The sequence below is a fragment of the Oncorhynchus gorbuscha genome, unplaced genomic scaffold, assembly GCF_021184085.1.
Source record: "Oncorhynchus gorbuscha isolate QuinsamMale2020 ecotype Even-year unplaced genomic scaffold, OgorEven_v1.0 Un_scaffold_1494, whole genome shotgun sequence".
Lineage (NCBI taxonomy): Eukaryota > Metazoa > Chordata > Actinopteri > Salmoniformes > Salmonidae > Oncorhynchus > Oncorhynchus gorbuscha.
In genome coordinates this window covers 52,952-66,580 of record NW_025746257.1, presented here as the reverse complement: position 1 = coordinate 66,580, position 13,629 = coordinate 52,952, and the positions used below count along the sequence as shown (strand labels likewise).

The 13,629-nt window shown below is 41.7% G+C and overlaps 3 non-coding genes across 3 annotated transcripts; all 3 read left to right on the top strand.

Annotated features, from left to right (window-relative positions):
• The first annotated feature begins 8,468 nt into the window (after positions 1–8,468).
• On the top strand, positions 8,469–8,541 carry trnaa-agc. Its single transcript has one exon. It is a non-coding gene; the product is annotated as a tRNA-Ala (tRNA).
• A 2,732-nt stretch (positions 8,542–11,273) lies between these two features.
• On the top strand, positions 11,274–11,346 carry trnaa-agc. Its single transcript has one exon. It is a non-coding gene; the product is annotated as a tRNA-Ala (tRNA).
• A 553-nt stretch (positions 11,347–11,899) lies between these two features.
• trnaa-ugc lies at positions 11,900–11,972 on the top strand. The gene has a single exon. It is a non-coding gene; the product is annotated as a tRNA-Ala (tRNA).
• Positions 11,973–13,629: the final 1,657 nt, after the last annotated feature.

Genomic DNA, 13,629 nt, shown 5'->3' with positions numbered 1-13,629 from the left:
ATGGAAAAGTCCACAGACCTATTTCCACCAAAGGCTTACTGCCATCATCGACTTCAGTGGGTTTTGAACTACCATGTCTTTGGACCCACATACTTTAAAAGTATCCGCTGGACCTAGTTTTGTCGGTCATTGAGATTTAAATGTTGGGGATTAGCTTAATGGTTTTTCCTAGCATAATCCTGGATCGATCAGATCCTCCAACTATTTATTTGTTTCAATTGCACACATTGTTGTTGTAGCTCTACTAACCCAACAATACAACTATTTCCACCAGGAACATCAAAACCTTTACTGAACTATGAAAATTCACAGACAACACAAAGATTCCTTGATGCCCTTCCAGACTCCCTCTGCCTACCCAAGGACGCCAGAGGACAAAAATCCGTTAACCACCTAACTGAGGATCTCAATTTAACCTTGTGCAATACCCTAGATGCAGTTGCACCCCTAAAAACTAAAAAAATGTCTCATAAGAAACTAGCTCCTTTACTGGTACACAGAAAATACCCGAGCTCTGAAGCAAGCTTCCAGAAAATCCTTTCTTATGGAAGGGATTTGGCAGTGCGGTCATTGAGATTTCATACTTCCAAACAGGGGGATTAGCTCAAATTAGAGCGCCGACTTAGCATGTGAGAGGTAGCGGGATCGATGCCGCATCCTCCAACTATTTAGTTTGGTTCAATCAGCACACATTGTTGTTGTAGCTCTGGATACTAACCCAACAATACAACTATTTCCACCACTGGGCTTAATTGCAGTCACTACTTCAACCTTTACTGAACTACCATGAAAATTACTTTTAGACAGCTGAAGCAAGCATACTTTTTAAAAAGTATCCTTTCTTATGGACGAGGGATTTGGCACTTTGCAGTCATTGAGATTTCATGAACTTCTTTGAGGAAAAGATTATGATTATTAGAAAGCAAATTACGGACTCCTCTTTAAACCTGTTTATTCCTCCAAACCTCAGTTGTCCTGAGTCTGCACAACTCTGCCAGGACCTAGGATCAAGAGAGACGCTCAAGTGTTTTAGTACTATATCTCTTGACACAATGATGAAAATAATCATGGCCTCTAAACCTTCATTTAGTTTGTCAATACATTGTTGTTGACCCTATTCCAACTAAACTACCTGCTTACTGCAGTCAACTTCAACCTTTACTGAACTTCCTGAAAAATACTTTTAGACAGCTGAAGCAAGCATACTTTTGAAAAAAGTATCCTTTCTTATGGACTGGATTTGGCAGTGCGGTCACTAAAAGATTTCATACTTCTTGTTGGACTCTTGCAGGGGGATTAGCTCAAATTAGACCTTAGAAAATATGAAAACTATCGGGATCGAATCTTCCATTCCTTCAACTATTTAGTTTGGTTCAATCAGCACACATTGTTGTTGTAGCTCTGAAGACAAACAACAATACAACTATTTCAGTCTGGTTTTACCCCATCATAGCACTGAGATGGCACTTGTGAAGGTGGTAAAAGACATTTTAATGGCATCGGACTGAAGCTCTGCATCTGTCCTCGTGCTCCTAGACCTTAGTGCTGCTTTTGATACCATCGATCACCGGGATCGATGCCTGCATCCTCCAACTATTTCTACATTAGCTCTGGATACTAACTATTTCCAACAATACATCATGAAAAATACTTTGGATACTTTAAAAAAGTATCCTTTCTTATGGACGAGGGATTTGGCAGTGCGGTCATTGAGATTTCATAGCAGGGGATTAGCTCAAATGTAGATAGCATGGAGAGGTAAATCCTCCAACTAAGTTTGGTTCAATACATTGTTGTTGAGCTCTGGATTCCAACAATACAACTATTTCCACCACTGGGCTTACTGCAGTCACTACTTCAACCTTTACTGAACTACCATGAAAAATACTTTTAGACAGCTGAAGCAAGCATACTTTTTAAAAGTTATCCTTTCTTATGGACTTGAGGGATTTGGCAGTGCGGTCATTGAGATTTCATACTTCTTGATGACACACAGCAGGGGGATTTAGCTCAAATGGTAGATTGCCCTCGCTTAGCATGTGAGACATAAGGAATGGATGGCTGCAATCCTCCAACTATTTAGTTTGGTTCAAAAACAGAGATGTTGTTGTAGCTCTGGAAACAAAACAATACAACTGTTGAATCTGACAATTAATCTTAATGGTTGTACAGTCAGTCTCAAATAAAACTGTGAAGGACCTCTAATGGCGTTACTCTGGACCCTGATCTCTCTTTTTTTGAACATATCAAGACCATTTCGAGGACAGCTTTTTTCCATCTACGTAACATTGCAAAAATCAGCAAACTTTCTGTCTTTCTTAAAAATGGATGCAGAAAAATTGAATTCATACTTTTGTCACTTCAGGGGGTTAGCTCAAATGGTGCTCTATTAGCATGTGCTACCGGATCGATGCCTGCATCCTCCAACTAAATTTAGTTTGGTTCAATCAGCACACATTGTTGTTGTAGCTCTGGAACTAACCCAACAATACAAATTTCCACCACTGGGCTTTGATCACTACTTCAACCTTTACTGAACTACCATGAAAAAATACTTTTAGACACTGGCATACTTTTCCTGTATCAAAGACAAGGGATTTGATTTCATTGAGATTTTACTTCTTGTTGGCGTTCTCTAATTAGCTCAAATCTCTCTTTCTTTCGCTCTGCGAGAGGACCTGAGCCCTAGGACCATGTGCAGGACTACCTGACATGATGACTCCTTGCTGTCCCCAGTCCACCTGGCCATGCTGCTGCTCCAGTTTCAACTGTTCTGCCTTACTATTATTCAACCATGCTGGTCATTTATGAACATTTGTGGCCAAACGTTCTGTTATAATCTGCCCATCCTCCAAGCCATTTAGTTTGGGACTCAGCCACACATTGTTGTTCTAAGCTCTGGATACTTTCAACAATACAACTATTTCCACCACTGTGCTTACTGCAGTCACTACTTCAACCTTTACTGAACTACCATGAAAAATACTTTTAGACAGCTGAAGCAAGCATACTTTTAAAAAATTATCCTTTCTTATGGACGAGGGATTTGGCAGTGCGGTCATTGAGATTTCATACTTCTTGTTGGAGGTACAGGGGATTAGCTCAAATGGTAGAGCGCTCGCTTAGCATGTGAGAGGTAGCGGGATCGATGCCTGCATCCTCCAACTATTTAGTTTGGTTCAATCAGCACACATTGTTGTTGTAGCTCTGGATACTAACCCAACAATACAACTATTTCCACCACTGGGCTTACTGCAGTCACTACTTCAACCTTTACTGAACTACCATGAAAAATACTTTTAGACAGCTGAAGCAAGCATACTTTTAAAAAAATTATCCTTTCTTATGGACGAGGGATTTGGCAGTGCGGTCATTGAGATTTCATACTTCTTGTTGGAGGTGCAGGGGGATTAGCTCAAATGGTAGAGCGCTCGCTTAGCATGTGAGAGGTAGTGGGATCGATGCCTGCATCCTCCAACTATTTAGTTTGGTTCAATCAGCACACATTGTTGTTGTAGCTCTGGATACTAACCCAACAATACAACTATTTCCACCACTGGGCTTACTGCAGTCACTACTTCAACCTTTACTGAACTACCATGAAAAAAACTTTTAGACAGCTGAAGCAAGCATACTTTAAAAAAAGTATCCTTTCTTATGGACGAGGGATTTGGCAGTGCGGTCATTGAGATTTCATACTTATAATTGGAGGCGCAGGGGGATTATCTCAAATAGTAGAGTGCTTGCTTTGCATGCGAGAGGTAGTGGGATTGATTCCTGCATCCTCCAACTATTTAGTTTGGTTCAATCAGCACACATTGTTGTTGTTGCTCTGGATACTAACCCAACAATACAACTATTTCCACCACTGGCTTACTGCAGTCACTACTTCAACCTTTACTGAACTACCATGAAAAATACTTTTAGACAGCTGAAGCAAGCATACTTTTTAAAAAGTATCCTTTCTTATGGACGAGGGATTTGGCAGTGCGGTCATTGAGATTTCATACTTCTTGTTGGAGGCGCAGGGGGATTAGCTCAAATGGTAGAGCGCTCGCTTAGCATGTGAGAGGTAGCGGGATCGATGCCTGCATCCTCCAACTATTTAGTTTGGTTCAATCAGCACACATTGTTGTTGTAGCTCTGGATACTAACCCAACAATACAACTATTTCCACCACTGGGCTTACTGCAGTCACTACTTCAACCTTTACTGAACTACCATGAAAAATACTTTTAGACAGCTGAAGCAAGCATACTTTTAAAAAAGTATCCTTTCTTATGGACGAGGGATTTGGCAGTGCGGTCATTGAGATTTCATACTTCTTGTTGGAGGCACAGGGGGATTAGCTCAAATGGTAGAGCGCTTGCTTAGCATGTGAGAGGTAGCGGGATCGATGCCTGCATCCTCCAACTATTTAGTTTGGTTCAATCAGCACACATTGTTGTTGTAGCTCTGGATACTAACCCAACAATACAACTATTTCCACCACTGGGCTTACTGCAGTTGCTACTTCAACCTTTACTGAACTACCATGAAAAATACTTTTAGACAGCTGAAACAAGCATTCTTTAAAAAAAAAAGTATCCTTTCTTATGGACGAGGGATTTGGCAGTGCGTTCATTGAGATTTCATACTTCTTGTTGGATGCACAGGGGATTAGCTCAAATGGTAGAGCACTCCCTTTGCATGCGAGAGGTATTGGGATCGATACCCGCATCCTCCAACTTTTTAGTTTGGTTCAATCAGCACACATTGTTGTTGTAGCTCTGGATACTAACCCAACAATACAACTATTTCCACCACTGGGCTTACTGCAGTCACTACTTCAACCTTTACTGAACTACCATGAAAAATACTTTTAGACAGCTGAAGCAAGCATACTTTTAAAAAAATTATCCTTTCTTATGGACGAGGGATTTGGCAGTGCGGTCATTGAGATTTCATACTTCTTGTTTGGGGGATTTGGCAGAGCACTTGCTTAGCATGTGGGATTAGCATCCTCCAACAAATGGTTAGACTTCTTGTTGGAGGGCAGGGGGATTAGCTCAAATGGTAGAGCGCTGCATAGCATGTGAGAGGTAGCGGGATCGATGCCTGCATCCTCCAACTATTTAGTTTGGTTCAATCAGCACACATTGTTGTTGTAGCTCTGGATACTAACCCAACAATACAACTATTTCCACCACTGGGCTTACTGCAGTCACTACTTCAACCTTTACTGAACTACCATGAAAAATACTTTTAGACAGCTGAAGCAAGCATACTTTAAAAAAATTATCCTTTCTTATGGACGAGGGATTTGGCAGTGCGGTCATTGAGATTTCATACTTCTTGTTGGAGGTGCAGGGGGATTAGCTCAAATGGTAGAGCGCTCGCTTAGCATGTGAGAGGTAGCGGGATCGATGCCTGCATCCTCCAACTATTTAGTTTGGTTCAATCAGCACACATTGTTGTTGTAGCTCTGGATACTAACCCAACAATACAACTATTTCCACCACTGGGCTTACTGCAGTCACTACTTCAACCTTTACTGAACTACCATGAAAAATACTTTTAGACAGCTGAAGCAAGCATACTTTTAAAAAATTATCCTTTCTTATGGACGAGGGATTTGGCAGTGCAGTCATTGAGATTTCATACTTCTTGTTGGAGGCGCAGGGGGATTAGCTCAAATGGTAGAGCGCTTGCTTAGCATGTGAGAGGTAGCGGGATCGATGCCTGCATCCTCCAACTATTTAGTTTGGTTCAATCAGCACACATTGTTGTTGTAGCTCTGGATACTAACCCAACAATACAACTATTTCCACCACTGGCTTACTGCAGTCACTACTTCAACCTTTACTGAACTACCATGAAAAATACTTTTAGACAGCTGAAGCAAGCATACTTTTTAAAAAGTATCCTTTCTTATGGACGAGGGATTTGGCAGTGCGGTCATTGAGATTTCATACTTCTTGTTGGAGGAACAGGGGGATTAGCTCAAATGGTAGAGTGCTCGCTTAGCATGTGAGAGGTAGCGGGATCGATGCCTGCATCCTCCAACTATTTAGTTTGGTTCAATCAGCACACATTGTTGTTGTAGCTCTGGATACTAACCCAACAATACAACTATTTCCACCACTGGGCTTACTGCAGTCACTACTTCAACCTTTACTGAACTACCATGAAAAATACTTTTAGACAGCTGAAGCAAGCATACTTTTTAAAAAGTATCCTTTCTTATGGACGAGGGATTTGGCAGTGCGGTCATTGAGATTTCATACTTCTTGTTGGAGGCGCAGGGGGATTAGCTCAAATGGTAGAGCGCTCGATTAGTATGTGAGAGGTAGCGGGATCGATGCCTGCATCCTCCAACTATTTAGTTTGGTTCAATCAGCACACATTGTTGTTGTAGCTCTGGATACTAACCCAACAATACAACTATTTCCACCACTGGCTTACTGCAGTCACTACTTCAACCTTTACTGAACTACCATGAAAAATACTTTTAGACAGCTGAAGCAAGCATACTTTTAAAAAAAGTATCCTTTCTTATGGACGAGGGATTTGGCAGTGCGGTCATTGAGATTTCATACTTCTTGTTGGAGGTGCAGGGGGATTAGCTCAAATGGTAGAGTGCTCGATTAGTATGTGAGAGGTAGCGGGATCGATGCCTTCATCCTCCAACTATTTAGTTTGGTTCAATCAGCACACATTGTTGTTGTAGCTCTGGATACTAACCCAACAATACAACTATTTCCACCACTGGGCTTACTGCAGTCACTACTTCAACCTTTACTGAACTACCATGAAAAATACTTTTAGACAGCTGAAGCAAGCATACTTTTTAAAAGATAACCTTTCTTATGGACGAGGGATTTGGCAGTGCGGTCATTGAGATTTCATACTTCATGTTGGAGGTGCAGGGGGATTAGCTCAAATGGTAGAGTGCTCGCTTAGCATGTGAGAGGTAGCGGGATCGATGCCTGCATCCTCCAACTATTTAGTTTGGTTCAATCAGCACACATTGTTGTTGTAGCTCTGGATACTAACCCAACAATACAACTATTTCCACCACTGGACTTACTGCAGTCACTACTTCAACCTTTACTGAACTACCATGAAAAATACTTTTAGACAGCTGAAGCAAGCATACTTTAAAAAAAAGTATCCTTTTTAATGGACGAGGGATTTGGCAGTGCGGTCATTGAGATTTCATACTTCTTGTTGAAGGAAGGGGATTAGCTCAAATGGTAGAGCGCTCGCTTAGCATGTGAGGGTAGCGGGAGCGGGATCGATGCCTGCATCCTCCAACTATTTAGTTTGGTTCAATCAGCACACATTGTTGTTGTAGCTCTGGATACTAACCCAACAATACAACTATTTCCACCACTGGGCTTACTGCAGTCACTACTTCAACCTTTACTGAACTACCATGAAAAATACTTTTAGACAGCTGAAGCAAGCATACTTTAAAAAAAAGTATCCTTTCTTATGGACGAGGGATTTGGCAGTGCGGTCATTGAGATTTCATACTTCTTGTTGAATGAACAGGGGATTAGCTCAAATGGTAGAGTGCTCGCTTAGCATGTGAGAGGTAGCGGGATCGATGCCTGCATCCTCCAACTATTTAGTTTGGTTCAATCAGCACACATTGTTGTTGTAGCTCTGGATACTAACCCAACAATACAACTATTTCCACCACTGGGCTTACTGCAGTCACTACTTCAACCTTTACTGAACTACCATGAAAAATACTTTTAGACAGCTGAAGCAAGCATACTTTTAAAAAGTATCCTTTCTTATGGACGAGGGATTTGGCAGTGCGGTCATTGAGATTTCATACTTCTTGTTGGAGGTGCAGGGGATTAGCTCAAATGGTAGAGCGCTCGCTTAGCATGTGAGAGGTAGTGGGATCGATGCCTGCATCCTCCAACTATTTAGTTTGGTTCAATCAGCACACATTGTTGTTGTAGCTCTGGATACTAACCCAACAATACAACTATTTCCACCACTGGGCTTACTGCAGTCACTACTTCAACCTTTACTGAACTACCATGAAAAATACTTTTAGACAGCTGAAGCAAGCATACTTTTTAAAAAGTATCCTTTCTTATGGACGAGGGATTTGGCAGTGCGGTCATTGAGATTTCATACTTCTTGTTGGAGGTGCAGGGGGATTAGCTCAAATGGTAGAGCGCTCGCTTAGCATGTGAGAGGTAGCGGGATCGATGCCTGCATCCTCCAACTATTTAGTTTGGTTCAATCAGCACACATTGTTGTTGTAGCTCTGGATACTAACCCAACAATACAACTATTTCCACCACTGGGCTTACTGCAGTCACTACTTCAACCTTTACTGAACTACCATGAAAAATACTTTTAGACAGCTGAAGCAAGCATACTTTAAAAAAAGTATCCTTTCTTATGGACGAGGGATTTGGCAGTGCGGTCATTGAGATTTCATACTTCTTGTTGGAGGTGCAGGGGGATTAGCTCAAATGGTAGAGCGCTCGCTTAGCATGTGAGAGGTAGCGGGATCGATGCCCGCATCCTCCAACTATTTATTTTGGTTCAATCAGCACACATTGTTGTTGTAACTCTGGATACTAACCCAACAATACAACTATTTCCACCACTGGGCTTACTGCAGTCACTACTTCAACCTTTACTGAACTACCATTAAAAATACTTTTAGACAGCTGAAGCAAGCATACTTTAAAAAAATTATCCTTTCTTATGGACGAGGGATTTGGCAGTGCTGTCATTGAGATTTCATACTTCTTGTTGAGGCGCAGGGGATTAGCTCAAATGGTAGAGCGCTTGCTTAGCATGTGAGAGTTAGCGGGATCGATACCTGCATCCTCCAACTATTTAGTTTGGTTCAATCAGCACACATTGTTGTTGTAGCTCTGGATAATAACCCAACAATACAACTATTTCCACCACTGGACTTACTGCAGTCGCTACTTCAACCTTTACTGAACTACCATGAAAAATACTTTTAGACAGCTGAAGCAAGCATACTTTTAAAAAAAAGTATCCTTTCTTATGGACGAGGGATTTGGCGGTGCGGTCATTGAGATTTCATACTTCTTGTTGGAGGTGCAGGGGGATTAGCTCAAATGGTAGAGCACTCGCTTAGCATGTGAGAGGTAGTGGGATCGATGCCCGCATCCTCCAACTATTTAATTTGGTTCAATCAGCACACATTGTTGTTGTAGCTCTGGATACTAACCCAACAATACAACTATTTCCACCACTGGGCTTACTGCAGTCACTACTTCATTTACTGAACTACCATGAAAAATACTTTTAGACAGCTGAAGCAAGCATACTTTTTAAAAAAGTATCCTTTCTTATGGACGAGGGATTTGGCAGTGCGTTCATTGAGATTTCATACTTCTTGTTGGAGGCGCAGGGGGATTAGGTCAAATGGTAGAGCGCTTGTTTAGCATGTGAGAGGTAGTGGGATCGATACCTGCATCCTCCAACTATTTAGTTTGGTTCAATCAGCACACATTGTTGTTGTAGCTCTGGATACTAACCCAACAATACAACTATTTCCACCACCTGGCTTACTGCAGTCACTACTTCCACCTTTACTGAACTACCATGAAAAATACTTTTAGACAGTTGAAGCAAGCATACTTTTTAAAAAGTATCCATTCTTATGGACGAGGGATTTGGCAGTGCGGTCATTGAGATTTCATACTTCTTGTTGGAGGCACAGGGGGATTAGCTCAAATGGTAGAGTGCTCGCTTAGCATGTGAGAGGTAGCGGGATCGATGCCTGCATCCTCCAACTATTTAGTTTGGTTCAATCAGCACACATTGTTGTTGTAGCTCTGGATACTAACCCAACAATACAACTATTTCCACCACTGGACTTACTGCAGTCACTACTTCAACCTTTACTGAACTACCATGAAAAATACTTTTAGACAGCTGAAGCAAGCATACTTTTTAAAAAGTATCCTTTCTTATGGACGAGGGATTTGGCAGTGCGGTCATTGAGATTTCATACTTCTTGTTGGAGGTGCAGGGGGATTAGCTCAAATGGTAGAGCGCTTGCTTAGCATGTGAGAGGTAGCGGGATCGATACCTGCATCCTCCAACTATTTAGTTTGGTTCAATCAGCACACATTGTTGTTGTAGCTCTGGATACTAACCCAACAATACAACTATTTCCACCACTGGCTTACTGCAGTCACTACTTCAACCTTTACTGAACTACCATGAAAAATACTTTTAGACAGCTGAAGCAAGCATACTTTAAAAAAAAAGTATCCTTTCTTATGGACGAGGGATTTGGCAGTGCGGTCATTGAGATTTCATACTTCTTGTTGGAGGTGCAGGGGGATTAGCTCAAATGGTAGAGCGCTCGCTTAGCATGTGAGAGGTAGTGGGATCGATGCCTGCATCCTCCAACTATTTAGTTTGGTTCAATCAGCACACATTGTTGTTGTAGCTCTGGATACTAACCCAACAATACAACTATTTCCACCACTGGGCTTACTGCAGTCACTACTTCAACCTTTACTGAACTACCATGAAAAATACTTTTAGACAGCTGAAGCAAGCATACTTTTAAAAAAGTATCCTTTCTTATGGACGAGGGATTTGGCAGTGCGGTCATTGAGATTTCATACTTCTTGTTGGAGGTGCAGGGGATTAGCTCAAATGGTAGAGCGCTTGCTTAGCATGTGAGAGGTAGCGGGATCGATGCCTGCATCCTCCAACTATTTAGTTTGGTTCAATCAGCACACATTGTTGTTGTAGCTCTGGATACTAACCCAACAATACAACTATTTCCACCACTGGCCTACTGCAGTCACTACTTCCACCTTTACTGAACTACCATGAAAAATACTTTTAGACAGCTGAAGCAAGCATACTTTAAAAAAAGTATCCTTTCTTATGGACGAGGGATTTGGCAGTGCGTTCATTGAGATTTCATACTTCTTGTTGGATGCACAGGGGGATTAGCTCAAATGGTAGAGTGCTCGCTTAGCATGTGAGAGGTAGCGGGATCGATGCCTGCATCCTCCAACTATTTAGTTTGGTTCAATCAGCACACATTGTTGTTGTAGCTCTGGATACTAACCCAACAATACAACTATTTCCACCACTGGACTTACTGCAGTCACTACTTCAACCTTTACTGAACTACCATGAAAAATACTTTTAGACAGCTGAAGCAAGCATACTTTAAAAAAATTATCCTTTCTTATGGACGAGGGATTTGGCAGTGCGGTCATTGAGATTTCATACTTCTTCTTGGAGTTGCAGGGGGATTAGCTCAAATGGTAGAGCGCTCGCTTAGCATGTGAGAGGTAGCGGGATCGATGCCCGCATCCTCCAACTATTTATTTTGGTTCAATCAGCACACATTGTTGTTGTAACTCTGGATACTAACCCAACAATACAACTATTTCCACCACTGGGCTTACTGCAGTCACTACTTCAACCTTTACTGAACTACCATTAAAAATACTTTTAGACAGCTGAAGCAAGCATACTTTAAAAAAATTATCCTTTCTTATGGACGAGGGATTTGGCAGTGCTGTCATTGAGATTTCATACTTCTTGTTGTAGGCGCATGGGGATTAGCTCAAATGGTAGAGCGCTTGCTTAGCATGTGAGAGTTAGCGGGATCGATACCTGCATCCTCCAACTATTTAGTTTGGTTCAATCAGCACACATTGTTGTTGTAGCTCTGGATAATAACCCAACAATACAACTATTTCCACCACTGGACTTACTGCAGTCGCTACTTCAACCTTTACTGAACTACCATGAAAAATACTTTTAGACAGCTGAAGCAAGCATACTTTAAAAAAAAAGTATCCTTTCTTATGGACGAGGGATTTGGCGGTGCGGTCATTGAGATTTCATACTTCTTGTTGGAGGTGCAGGGGGATTAGCTCAAATGGTAGAGCACTCGCTTTGCATGCGAGAGGTAGTGGGATCGATACCCGCATCCTCCAACTTTTTAGTTTGGTTCAATCAGCACACGTTGTTGTAGCTCTGGATACTAACCCAACAATACAACTATTTCCACCACTGGGCTTACTGCAGTCACTACTTCAACCCTTACTGAAGTACCATGAAAAATACTTTTAGACAGCTGAAGCAAGCATACTTTTTAAAAAGTATCCTTTCTTATGGACGAGGGATTTGGCAGTGCGTTCATTGAGATTTCATACTTCTTGTTGGAGGCGCAGGGGGATTAGGTCAAATGGTAGAGCGCTTGTTTAGCATGTGAGAGGTAGTGGGATCGATACCTGCATCCTCCAACTATTTAGTTTGGTTCAATCAGCACACATTGTTGTTGTAGCTCTGGATACTAACCCAACAATACAACTATTTCCACCACCTGGCCTACTGCAGTCACTACTTCCACCTTTACTGAACTACCATGAAAAATACTTTTAGACAGTTGAAGCAAGCATACTTTTTAAAAAGTATCCATTCTTTTGGACGAGGGATTTGGCAGTGCGGTCATTGAGATTTCATACTTCTTGTTGGAGGCACAGGGGGATTAGCTCAAATGGTAGAGTGCTCGCTTAGCATGTGAGAGGTAGCGGGATAGATGCCTGCATCCTCCAACTATTTAGTTTGGTTCAATCAGCACACATTGTTGTTGTAGCTCTGGATACTAACCCAACAATACAACTATTTCCACCACTGGACTTACTGCAGTCACTACTTCAACCTTTACTGAACTACAATGAAAAATACTTTTAGACAGCTGAAGCAAGCATACTTTAAAAAAAATATCCTTTCTTATGGACGAGGAATTTGGCAGTGCGGTCATTGAGATTTCATACTTCTTGTTGGAGGTGCAGGGGGATTAGCTCAAATGGTAGAGCGCTTGCTTAGCATGTGAGAGGTAGCGGGATCGATACCTGCATCCTCCAACTATTTAGTTTGGTTCAATCAGCACACATTGTTGTTGTAGCTCTGGATACTAACCCAACAATACAACTATTTCCACCACTGGACTTACTGCAGTCGCTACTTCAACCTTTACTGAACTACCATGAAAAATACTTTTAGACAGCTGAAGCAAGCATACTTTAAAAAAAAAGTATCCTTTCTTATGGAAGAGGGATTTGGCGGTGCGGTCATTGAGATTTCATACTTCTTGTTGGAGGTGCAGGGGGATTAGCTCAAATGGTAGAGCACTCGCTTTGCATGTGAGAGGTAGTGGGATCGATACCCGCATCCTCCAACTTTTTAGTTTGGTTCAATCAGCACACGTTGTTGTAGCTCTGGATACTAACCCAACAATACAACTATTTCCACCACTGGGCTTACTGCAGTCACTACTTCAACCCTTACTGAAGTACCATGAAAAATACTTTTAGACAGCTGAAGCAAGCATACTTTTAAAAAAGTATCCTTTCTTATGGACGAGGGATTTGGCAGTGCGTTCATTGAGATTTCATACTTCTTGTTGGAGGTGCAGGGGGATTAGGTCAAATGGTAGAGCGCTTGCTTAGCATGTGAGAGGTAGCGGGATCGATACCTGCATCCTCCAACTATTTAGTTTGGTTCAATCAGCACACATTGTTGTTGTAGCTCTGGATACTAACCCAACAATACAACTATTTCCACCACCTGGCCTACTGCAGTCACTAC